General features: G+C 39.3%; 1 non-coding gene across 1 annotated transcript; it reads right to left on the reverse strand.

Annotated features, from left to right (window-relative positions):
• Positions 1-5,288: 5,288 nt before the first annotated feature.
• LOC112724185 (small nucleolar RNA R71) lies at positions 5,289-5,396 on the reverse strand. The gene has a single exon (XR_003163361.1). It is a non-coding gene; the product is annotated as a small nucleolar RNA R71 (small nucleolar RNA).
• Between the last annotated feature and the right edge of the window lie 6,734 nt (positions 5,397-12,130).

Below are 12,130 nucleotides of genomic sequence, written 5' to 3' on the forward strand. Positions count from 1 at the left end.
AGTTACTCCCTGGGCACCAAAAGTTTGCGCCAACGTTAGCCCCTAACTTTGTGGCTAACGTTGGCATGAGAAAAACACTCCCTGGGCACCAAAAGTTTGCACCAACGTTAGCCCCTAACTTTGTGGCTAACGTTGGCATGAGAAAAACACCCCCTGGCCACCAAAAGTTTGCGCCAACGTTAGCCTCTAACTTTTGGGCTAACGTTGGCACATGAAAAACACAAAGGGGGAGCAAAAGTTTGCGCCAACGTTAGCCCCTAACTTTTGGGCTAACGTTGGCGCCATAAGTGCACTAAGGAAGGCCAACGTTGGAGCAAAAGTTAGACCCCTAACTTTTGCACCAACGTGGGTATCAGCAAAACATGGGGGCTGATATGAAAAGTTGGACCAAAAGTTTGCCTCAAACTTTTACTCAAACTTTTACTCAAACTTTTACTCAAACTTTTGCAAAACTCCAACCCGGTTCACTTGGTTCACTTTGGTTCCTCTCCAAACTCCAAGAGCAATCAACCAAGGCCTCTCTCAACCCAACTCCACCAAGAGCAAAGGCCCAACTCAAGGCTTGAAGATCATTTGAAGAAAGTGTATAAATAGGATAGAATTCAAGTTCTTAAGGGAGCTTTCCTTTTGAGTTTTCATAATAGTTTTCGGAGAGCTTTGGATATTGAGTGATCTTTAATTTCTTAGTTTCGGGGAAGGAGAATTCCACTCTCTTCCTCTTAGTTTTATTGCTTTGAATTTCAATTGCAATTGTCTTGGATCTTGGGTTGGAGAATTGAAGGAATTCTGTTTCAATCTCATCCGAAGATCTCTCTGTTTCTTCTACTGCTTATTGAATTTAATTTCTGTTAATTGTTCTTCATCTACTTTCTTTGCAATTTACAATTCCTTTGCAATTGTTCTTGTTGGATCTAGGAAGGCATTGAGATCTAGACTTGGTTATCTAGTCTCTTGGGTCCTGAGATCCGGATTCCCCATTTCCCATTCCCTGTTTACTGTTTTCATGCTTATTTACAATTCTGTTTTTAGATCCGGTTCAATCCAAGTGTTCTTTTACTTCTCTGTTGGTTGCAATTTACTTTCCCTCGTTTAATTTCTGCAAATCCAACTCCCAATTCCCTTTACAATTCAAGCTATTTACATTTCTTGCACTTTAAGATTCTGCAATTTACATTTCTTGCGTTCTAAGTTTCTGCCATTTAATTTCTTGTTCTTTAAGATTCAGCATTTAAATTCCTGTTCTCTTTAATTTCATGTCAATTACCCATTCCCTTTACTTTCCATGCAATTTAAATTCTGCAAATCACAAATCACTCAACCAAATCTTGATTCGCTTGACTAAATCAACCACTAAACTAAAATTGCTCAATCCTTCAATCCCTGTGGGATCGACCTCACTCCCGTGAGTTATTATTACTTGATGCGACCCGGTGCACTTGTCGGTTAGTTTTGGGTGTTTTGGAGAAATTCGTTTTTCCGCTAAAATATCCCATCGCTTTGGCCAAGAATAGACGACGTAAACTGGCGTTCAACGCCAGCTCTCTGCCCAAATCTGGCGTCCAGCGCCAGAAAAGGATCCAAAACCAGAGTTGAACGCCAGAAATGGATCAAAACCTGGCGTTCAACTCCACAAATGGCCTCTGCACGTGGAAAGCTAAAGCTCAGCCCAAACACACACCAAGTGGGCCCCGGAAGTGGATTTATACATCAATTAATTATTCATGTAAACCCTAGTAGCTAGTTTATTATAAATAGGACCTTTCACTAGTCTTTTTTTATCTTTGGATCGTGGATTGTATTTTGATCCTGTGATCACATTTTGGGGGCTGGCCATCTCGGCCATGGCTGGACCTTCAGTTATGTATTTTCATACGGTAGAGTTTCTACACTCCATAGATTAAGGTGTGGAGCTCTGCTGTTCCTCAAAGATTAATGCAAAGTACTTCTGTTTTCTATTCAATTCATCTTATTTCATTTCTAAGATATCCATTCGCACCCAAGAACATGATGAAGGTGATGATTATGTGTGACGCTCATCACCATTCTCCCCTATGAACACGTGCCTGACAAACACTTCAGTTCTACATGAAATAAGCTAGAATGAATATCTCTTAGATCTCCTAACCAGAATCTTCGTGGCGTAAGCTAGAATGATGGCGGCATTCAAGAGAATCCGGAAAGTCTAAACCTTGTCTGTGGTATTTCGAGTAGGATTCAATGATTGAGTGACTGTGACGAGCTTCAAACTCGCGAGTGCTGGGCGTTAGTGACAGATGCAAAAGGAGGGTGAATCCTATTCCAGCATGATCGAGAACCGACAGATGAATAGCCGTGCCGTGACAGGGTGCGTGAGCATATTATTCACTGAGAGGAGGGGATGTAGCCACTAACAACGGTGATGCCCTTGCATAAAGCCAGCCATGGAAAGGAGTAAGACTGATTGGATGAAGATAGCAGGAAAGCAGAGGTTCAGAGGAACGAAAGCATCTCCATTCGCTTATCTGAAATTCTCACCAATGAATTACATAAGTATTTCTATCCCTATTTTATTATATTAAATTCGAAAACACCATTATCCATTTATATCTGCCTAACTGAGATTTGCAAGGTGACCATAGCTTGCTTCATACCAACAATCTCCGTGGGATTCGACCCTTACTCACGTAAGGTATTACTTGGACGACCCAGTGCACTTGCTGGTTAGTTGTATCGAAGTTGTGAACCATGGTATTGGCACCATGTTCTTGGCGCCATTGCCAGGGAAAGAAAGAGCCATGAATTTTACATAATTAAAGTGTAATCACGATTACGCGTACCAAGTTGCTCACGTTGCCAGGGATTGTTCGAGCCTGGACATCACAATTTCGTGCACCAAGTTTTTGGCGCCGTTGCCGGGGATTGTTTGAGTTTGGACAACTGACGGTTTATCTTGTTGCTCAGATTAGGTAATTTTCTTTTTATTTTATTTTCAAAAATTTTTCAAAAATATTTCTAAAATTTTCTCATCTGTTTTCGAAAATAATATAAAAATGTTTTCAAAAATTTTATTCAAAATTTTTAAGAATGAATTCTAGTGTTTCATGAAGCATGTTGAAGCCTGGCTGGCTGTAAAGCCATGTCTAATTCCTTTGGGAATGAGTATGTCAGGCGTGTCATGTCTGAATTACATGCTGAAGCTTGGCTGGCCATTGGCCATGTCTAGTGTTTTGGACCGAAGCTTTCATTGAAAGCTTGGCTGGCTAGTGAGCCATGTCTATTTCCTGGACTGAAGCTTTAGACTAAGAATGCAAGATTCCTGGAATTCATGTTAAAAATTTTGGAATCCTTCTTTTTTCTTTTTCATATAATTTTCGAAAAAATACAAAAAAATTAGAAAATCATAAAAATAAAAAAAAATATTTCATGTTTCTTGTTTGAGTCTTGAGTCTTGTTATAAGTTTGGTGTCAATTGCATATGCATCTTGCATTTTTTTCGAAAATTCATGCATTCATACTGTTCTTCATGATCTTCAAGTTGTTCTTGGTAAGTCTTCTTGTTTGATCTTGATGATTTTTTGTTTTGTGTCTTTTCATGTTTATCATATGCATTCTTGAATTCTTAGTGCGTAAGCATTAAAGAATTCTAAGTTTGGTGTCTTGCATGTTTTCTTTGCATTAAAAATTTTTCAAAATTGTGTCTATGATGTTCATCTTGACATTCATAGTGTTCTTGGTGTTCATCTTGACATTCATAGCATTCTTGCATGCATCACATGTTTTGATCTAAAAATTTCATGCATTGCATCTTTTTAGTGTTTTTCTCTCTCATAAAAAAAAATTCAAAAATAAAAAAAAATATCTTTCCCTTTTTCTCTCATCAAATTCGAAAATTTGAGTTGACTTTTTCAAAAATCTTTAAAATCAAGTTGTTTCTTATGAGTCAAATCAAATTTTCAATTTGAAAATCTTATCTTTTTCAAAATCTTTTTCAAAAATCAAATCTTTTTCAAAATTCTTAGTTATTTTCGAAAATTTCAAAAATATTTTTCAAAAAATCTTTTTCCTATTTTTATACCAAATTTTCGAAAATAACATAATCAATTAATGTTTTGATTCAAAAATTTGAAGTTTGTTACTTGCTTGTTAAGAAAGATTCAAACTTTGAGTTCTAGAATCATATCTTGTGATTTCTTATGAATCAAGTCATTAATTGAGATTTTAAAAATCAAATCTTTTTCAAAACTAATTTCTAAAATATCTTCTTATCTTACCTTTTTCAAAAAGTTGGTTTCAAAATATCTTTTCTAACCTCCTAACTTCTTATCTTTTCAAAATTTGTTTCAACTAACAAACTAACTTTTTGTTTGTTTGTTAACTTTTTCAAAACTACCTAACTAACTCTCTATCTCTAATTTTCGAAAATATCTTCCCTCTTTTTCAAAAGTTTCTTTTTAATTAACTAATTATTCTTATTTTTATTTTTAATTTTAAAAATTTTTTCGAAAAAAATACTAACATTTTTCAAAAACCATTTTCGAAAATCACTAACTCTTTTTCAAAATAATTTTCGAAAATTATCCCTCCCCCATCTTATTCTATTTATTCATTATATCCTAACATCTCATCTCACATCTCTGCCATCCTCACAGCTGTGTTTCTTTCTTTACATCACATTCTTTGTCTCCCTCTTCTTCCACTCACAAAGGGATCCCTATACTGTAGTATAAAGGATCTCTATTATTATTATTATTTTTCTGTGCCCTCTTCTTTGTCATATGAGCAGGAGCAAGGATAAGAACATTCTTGTGGAAGCAGATCCAGAACCTGAAAGGACTCTGAAAAGGAAACTAAGAGAAGCTAAAATACAACAATCCAGAGATAACCTTTCAGAAATTTTCGAACAGGAAGAGGAGATGGCAGCCAAAAATAATAATAATGTAAGGAAGATGCTTGGTGACTTTACTGCACCTAATTCCAATTTACATGGAAGAAGCATCTCCATTCTTGCCATTGGAGCAAACAACTTTGAGCTGAAACCTCAATTAGTTTCTCTGATGCAGCAGAACTGCAAGTTTCATGGACTTCCATCTGAGGATCCTTTTCAGTTCTTAACTGAATTCTTGTAGATATGTGATACTGTTAAGACTAATGGAGTAGATCCTGAAGTCTACAGGCTCATGCTTTTCCCTTTTGCTGTAAGAGACAGAGCTAGATTATGGTTGGATTCTCAACCCAAAGACAGCCTGAACTCTTGGGATAAGCTGGTCACGGCTTTCTTAGCCAAGTACTTTCCTCCTCAAAAGCTGAGCAAGCTTAGAGCTGATGTTCAAACCTTCAGACAGAAAGAAGGTGAATCCCTCTATGAAGCTTGGGAAAGATACAAACAGTTCACCAAAAAGTGTCCTTCTGACATGCTTTCAGAATGGACCATCCTGGATATATTCTATGATAGTTTATCTGAGCTATCAAAGATGTCACTGGACACTTCTGCAGGTGGATCCATTCATCTAAAGAAAACGCCTGCAGAAGCTCAAGAACTCATTGACATGGTTGCTAATAACCAGTTCATGTACAGTTCTGAAAGGAATCCTGTGAATAATGGGACGCCTATGAAGAAGGGAGTTCTTGAAGTTGATACTCTGAATGCCATATTGGCTCAGAATAAAATATTGACTCAGCAAGTCAATATGATCTCTCAGAGTCTGCATGGAATGCAAGCTGCATCCAACAGTACTCAAGAGGCTTCTTATGAAGAAGAAGCTTATGATCCTGAGAACCCTGCAATAGCAGAGGTGAATTACTTAGGTGAACCTTATGGAAACACCTATAACTCATCATGGAGAAATCATCCAAATTTCTCATGGAAGGATCAAAAGCCTCAACAAGGCTTTAATAATGGTGGAAGAAACAGGTTTAACAATAATAAACCTTTTCCATCATCCACTCAGCAACAGACAGAGAACTCTGAACAAAATGCTTCTAATTTAGCAAATCTAGTCTCTGATCTATCCAAGGCCACTGTGAGCTTCATGAATGAAACAAGATCTTCCATTAGAAATTTGGAAGCACAAGTGGGCCAGCTGAGTAAAAGGATCACTGAAATCCCTCCTAGTACTCTCCCAAGCAATACAGAAGAGAATCCAAAAGGAGAGTGCAAGGCCATTGACATAAGCACCATGGCCGAACCTGTAAGGGAAGGAGAGGACGCGAATCCCAAGGAGGAAGACCTCCTGGGACGTCCAGTGACCAATAAGGAGCTTTCCTCTGAGGAACCAAAGGAATCTGAGACTCATCTAGAGACCATAGAGATTCCATTGAACCTCCTTATGCCCTTCATGAGCTCCGATGAGTATTCCTCTTCTGAAGAGAATGAGGATGTTACTGAAGAGCAAACTGCCAAGTTTCTTGGTGCAATCATGAAGCTGAATGCCAAATTATTTGGCATTGATACTTGGGAAGTTGAACCTCCCTTGTTCATCAATGAACTAAGTGATCTGGTTCAACTGACATTGCCTCAGAAGAGACAGGATCCTGGAAAGTTCATAATACCCTGTACCATAGGCACCATGATCTTTAAGGCTCTATGTGACCTTGGTTCAGGAATAAACCTCATGCCCCTCTCTGTAATAGAGAAACTGGGAATCTATGGGGTGCAAGCTGCTAAAATCTCATTAGAGATGGCAGACAGTTCAAGAAAACAGGCTTATGGACAAGTAGAGGACGTGTTAGTAAAGGTTGAAGGCCTTTACATCCCTGCTGATTTCATAGTCCTAGATACTGGAAAGGAAGAGGATGAATCCATCATCCTAGGAAGACCTTTCCTGGCCACAGCAAGAGCTGTGATTGATGTTGACAGAGGAGAAATAGTCCTTCAATGGAATAAGGACTCCCTTGTGTTTAAAACTCAAGGATCTCCCTCTGCAACCATGGAGAGGAAGCAGAAAAAGCTTCTCTCAAAGCAGAGTCAACCAGAGCCCCCACAGTCAAACTCTAAGTTTGGTGTTGGGAGGCCACAACCAAACTCTAAGTTTGGTGTTGAACTCCTATATCCAAACTCTAAGTTTGGTGTTGGAGAGTCTCAACAAAGCTCTGCACATCTGTGAGGCTCCATGAGAGCCCACTGTCAAGCTATTGACATTAAAGAAGCGCTTGTTGGGAGGCAACCCAATTTTTATTTATCTAACTATATTTTTCTTAGTTATATGTCTTTGTAGGTTCATGATCATGTGGAGTCACAAAATAAATATAAAAATTGAAAACGGAATCAAAAATAGCAGAAGAAAAATCACACCCTGGAGGAGCATCTGTCTGGCGTTCAGCGCCGAACAGAGCATGGTTCTGGTGTTGAACGCCCAAAATGGGCAGCTTCTGGGTGCTGAATGCCAGAACAGGCATGGTTCTGGCGTTCAACGCCAGAAATGGCACACAAATGGGCGCTGAACGCCCAAAATGGCCACCAACCTGGCGCTGAACGCCCAGAGTTGTGTGCAAAGGCATTTTTACATGCCTAATGGGTGCAGGGATGTAAATCCTTGAACACCTCAGGATCTGTGGACCCCACAGGATCCACTCAGGATCTGTGGACCCCACAGGATCCCCACCTACCTCCACTCACTTCTTCTCACCACTCTCTTTCACACAACCCCATAAACACTCTTCCCCAAAAACCCTTCACCAATCACCTCAAACTCTCTTCCCCATCACCTCTTCACCACTCACATCCATCCACTCTTCCCCATAAACCTACCTCATAAACTCCACCTACCTTCAAAAATTCAAAACCAATTTACCACCCAAACCCACCCATATGGCCGAAACCTTTCCCCCCTCCCTTCCCTATATAAAGACCTCCATTCTTCATCAAATTCACACAACACATCCCTCTAAACTCCTCTTGGCCGAAACCACATCTCCCTCTCCCTCTCCATATTTCTTCTCCTTCTTCTTCTATTCTTTTGTTTATTGCTCGAGGGCGAGCAATATTCTAAGTTTGGTGTGGTAAAAGCATAAGCTTTTTGTTTTTCCATTACCATTGATGGCACCTAAGACCGGAGAATCCTCTAGAAAGGGGAAGTGGAAGATAAAATCTTCCACCTCCGAGTCATGGGAGATGGAAAGATTCATCTCCAAAGCCCATCAAGACCACTTCTATGATGTTGTGGCCAAGAAGAAGGTGATCCCTGAGGTCCCTTTTAAACTCAAAAGAAATGAGTATCCGGAGATCCGACATGAAATTCAAAGAAGAGGTTGGGAAGTTCTAACAAATCCCATCCAACAAGTCAGCATCCTAATGGTTCAAGAGTTCTATGCCAATGCATGGATCACCAAGAACCATGATCAAAGTAAGAACCCGGATCCAAAGAACTATGTTACAATGGTTCGGGGGAAATACTTAGATTTTAATCCGGAGAATGTGAGGTTGGCGTTTAACTTGCCCATGATGCAAGGAAATGAACGCCCCTACACTAGAAGGGTCAACTTTAATCAAAGGTTGGACCAAGTCCTTATGGACATATGTGTAGAAGGAGCTCAATGGAAGATTGACTCCAAAGGCAAGCCGGTTCAACTAAGAAGATTGGACCTCAAGCCTATAGCTAGAGGATGGTTGGAGTTCATTCAATGCTCAATCATTCCCACTAGCAACCGGTCTGAAGTTACTATAGACTGGGCCATCATGATCCATAGCATCATGATTGGAGAAGAGGTGGAAGTTCATGAGATTATACCTCAAGAACTCTACAAGTTGGCTGACAAGTCCTCCACCATGGCAATGTTAGCCTTTCCTCACCTCATTTGCCACCTATGCAATTCGGCTGGGATTGACATAGAGGGAGATATCCTCATTAAAGAGGACAAGCCCATCACTAAGAAAAAGATGGAGCAAGCAAGAGAGCCCAGTCATGGAGCTCAAGAGGCGCAAGAAACTCATTTCCATGAGATCCCGGAGATGCCTCAAATGCACTTTCCTCCATAAAATTATTGGGAGCAAATCAACACCTCCCTAGGAGAATTGAGTTCCAATATGGGACAACTAAGGGTGGAACATCAAGAGCACTCCATCATGCTCCATGAAATCAGAGAAGATCAAAAAGCAATGAGGGAGGAGCAACAAAGACAAGGAAGAGACATAGAAGAGCTCAAGGACATCATTGGTTCCTCAAGAAGGAAACGCCACCATCACTAAGGTGGATTCATTCCTTGTTCTTGCTTTCTATGTTTTTCGTTTTCTATGTTGTGTGCTTATCTATGTGTGTGTCTTCATTACATGATCATTAGTAGTTAGTAACTATGTCTTAAAGTTATGAATGTCCTATGAATCCATCACCTCTCTTAAATGAAAAATATTTTAATTCAAAAGAACAAGAAGTACATGAGTTTTGAATTTATCCTTGAACTTAGTTTAATTATATTGATGTGGTGACAATGCTTCTTGTTTTCTGAATGTATGCTTGAACAGTGCATATGTCCTTTGAAGTTGTTGTTTAAGAATGTTAAATATGTTGGCTCTTGAAAGAATGATGACTAGGAGACATGTTATTTGATAATCTGAAAAATTATAAAAATGATTCTTGAAGCAAGAAAAAGCAGCAAAGAACAGAGCTTGCAGAAAAAAAATAGGCGAAAAAAAATAGAAAGAAAAAGCAAGCAGAAAAAGCCAAAAGCTCTTAAAACCAAGAGGCAAGAGCAAAAAGCCAGTAACCTTTAAAACCAAAAGGCAAGGGCAAATAAAAAGGATCCTAAGGCTTTGAGCATCAGTGGATAGGAGGGCCTAAAGGAATAAAATCCTGGCCTAAGCGACTAAACCAAGCTGTCCCTAACCATGTGCTTGTGGCGTGTAGGTGTCAAGTGAAAACTTGAGACTGAGCGGTTAAAGTCAAGGTCCAAAGCAAAAAAAAAGAGTGTGCTTAAGAACCCTGGATACCTCTAATTGGGGACTTTAGCAAAGCTGAGTCACAATCTGAAAAGGTTCACCCAGTTATGTGTCTGTGGCATTTATGTATTCGGTGGTAATACTGGAAAACAAAGTGCTTAGGGCCACGGCCAAGACTCATAAAATAGTTGTGTTCAAGAATCATCATACTGAACTAGGAGAATCAATAACACTATCTGAAATCTGAGTTCCTATAGATGCCAATCATTCTGAACCTCAATGGATGAAGTGAGATGCCAAAACTATTCAAGAGGCAAAAAGCTATAAGTCCCGCTCATTTGATTGGAGCTATGTTTCATTGATAGTTTGGAATTTATAGTATATTCTCTTCTTTTTATCCTAATTGATTTTCAGTTGCTTGGGGACAAGCAACAATTTAAGTTTGGTGTTGTGATGAGCGGATAATTTATACGCTTTTTGGCATTGTTTTTAGTATGTTTTTAGTAGGATCTAGTTACTTTTAGGGATGTTTTCATTAGTTTTTAAGTTAAATTCAAATTTCTGGACTTTACTATGAGTTTGTGTGTTTTTCTATGATTTCAGGTATTTTCTGGCTGAAATTGAGGGACTTGAGCAGAAATCAGATTCAGAGGTTGAAGAAGGACTGCTGATGCTGTTGGATTCTGACCTCCATGCACTCAAAGTGGATTTTCTGGAGACATCCAGGGCTTTCCAGCAATATATAATAGTCTATACTTTGGCCAAGAATAGATGACATAAACTGGCGTTCAACGCCAGCTCTCTGCCCAAATCTGGCGTCCAGCGCCAGAAAAGGATCCAAAACCAGAGTTGAACACCAGAAATGGATCAAAACCTGGCGTTCAACTCCACAAATGGCCTCTGCACGTGGAAAGCTAAAGCTCAGCCCAAACACACACCAAGTGGGCCCCGGAAGTGGATTTATACATCAATTACTTATTCATGTAAACCCTAGTAGCTAGTTTATTATAAATAGGACCTTTCACTAGTCTTTTTTTATCTTTGGATCGTGGATTGTATTTTGATCCTGTGATCACGTTTTGGGGGCTGGCCATCTCGGCCATGCCTGGACCTTCACTTATGTATTTTCATACGGTAGAGTTTCTACACTCCATAGATTAAGGTGTGGAGCTCTGCTGTTCCTCAAAGATTAATGCAAAGTACTTCTGTTTTCTATTCAATTCATCTTATTTCGTTTCTAAGATATCCATTCGCACCCAAGAACGTGATGAAGGTGATGATTATGTGTGATGCTCATCACCATTCTCCCCTATGAACACGTGCCTGACAAACACTTCAGTTCTACATGAAATAAGCTAGAATGAATATCTCTTAGATCTCCTAACCAGAATCTTCGTGGCGTAAGCTAGAATGATGGCGGCATTCAAGAGAATCCGGAAAGTCTACACCTTGTCTGTGGTATTCCGAGTAGGATTCAATGATTGAGTGACTGTGACGAGCTTCAAACTCGCGAGTGCTGGGCGTTAGTGACAGACGCTAGCAACTATGCCAGTGACCATGTCCACTTCAAAGGAGCATACCTTGAGCTACAGAAGTCCAATTGAGGTGATTCTAGTTGCGTTAGAAAGCTGAAATTCAGAGCTTTTCAACGATATATAATACTCTAGAGTGGGCATGAAATTGGAGCACAAACAAGAGGCATATTTTAAGCCCTAAAAACACCAACGGGGCAGCAAGTGCAACGTTAGCCACAATAACTTTAGCACTAACGCCACACTTGTAATGTTAGTGTGGCTAACTTTAGCACCAACTTTAGCACCTGGACCTCAACTTAACTCACTTCTCTCTCAAGTCCACTTCAAAGCTCCAGCAAGCAAGCCCACAAGTGTCAACCAATCAAGGCAACAAGAAGCATCTAGAATAGGAATTTTCATTTAATTGTAATTTGCTTTTAATTTCATTTTGTAATTTAGGAGAGCCTATATAAAGGCCTTAGTCTTTACATTGAGGGCATGCTGAGAATACTGGGGAATTAGGGGATTGAAGAGGGGTCTTCGGACTCCCTTCCCTCACACACTTTTCCTTTTCTTTCTTTGTACTTTTCATTTATGAATTTTGAAGTTTTATTTTCAGTTTTTATCTTCATCTTTACTTTTCTGCACTTTCTTTCTTTTTTATTTTTGTAGAGCAATGATCAACTAACTCTTTACATTGGGTTAGAGAGCTCTATTGTGATTCAATGGATTAAGTGTAGTTCTTATTCTTCTTCTTCTTTCTTTC

Source organism: Arachis hypogaea, chromosome 11 (assembly GCF_003086295.3).
Source record: "Arachis hypogaea cultivar Tifrunner chromosome 11, arahy.Tifrunner.gnm2.J5K5, whole genome shotgun sequence".
NCBI classification, from domain to species: domain Eukaryota; kingdom Viridiplantae; phylum Streptophyta; class Magnoliopsida; order Fabales; family Fabaceae; genus Arachis; species Arachis hypogaea.